Raw genomic sequence first — 450 nt, 5'->3', positions numbered from 1 at the left:
GTGTGTGTGTGTGTGTGTGTGTGTGTGTGTGTGTGTGTGTGTGTGTGTGTGCAGGGCCTCAGTTTACTAATTGTTGTAATTATCTGTTAGACGAAGTTAATTGTCAATACTGGGGTCGGCAGTGACCAGAAGATGAGGAGTTAATATCTGGAGGCTACAAATAAACTTATCATTAAAATACACACACACACTAACAAACACACAATAATACACACACTAACACACTAACACACATATACCCTCATATACACTTTTGTATATATGTCAGCATGCATGTCTTTAACTGTCTATCTGTTTGTGGATATCTCTCACTTTCTCTCTCTCCCTCTCTTTCTCTCTCTATATATACATACATACATACATATATATATATATATATATATATATATATATATATATATATACTTAAGGATATTTTTTTAAAAATTTTATCAGTGGCCAGCATATTAA

This window comes from Octopus bimaculoides, chromosome 26, assembly GCF_001194135.2.
Source record: "Octopus bimaculoides isolate UCB-OBI-ISO-001 chromosome 26, ASM119413v2, whole genome shotgun sequence".
Classification (NCBI taxonomy): domain Eukaryota; kingdom Metazoa; phylum Mollusca; class Cephalopoda; order Octopoda; family Octopodidae; genus Octopus; species Octopus bimaculoides.
This window is presented reverse-complemented; position numbering follows the sequence as displayed.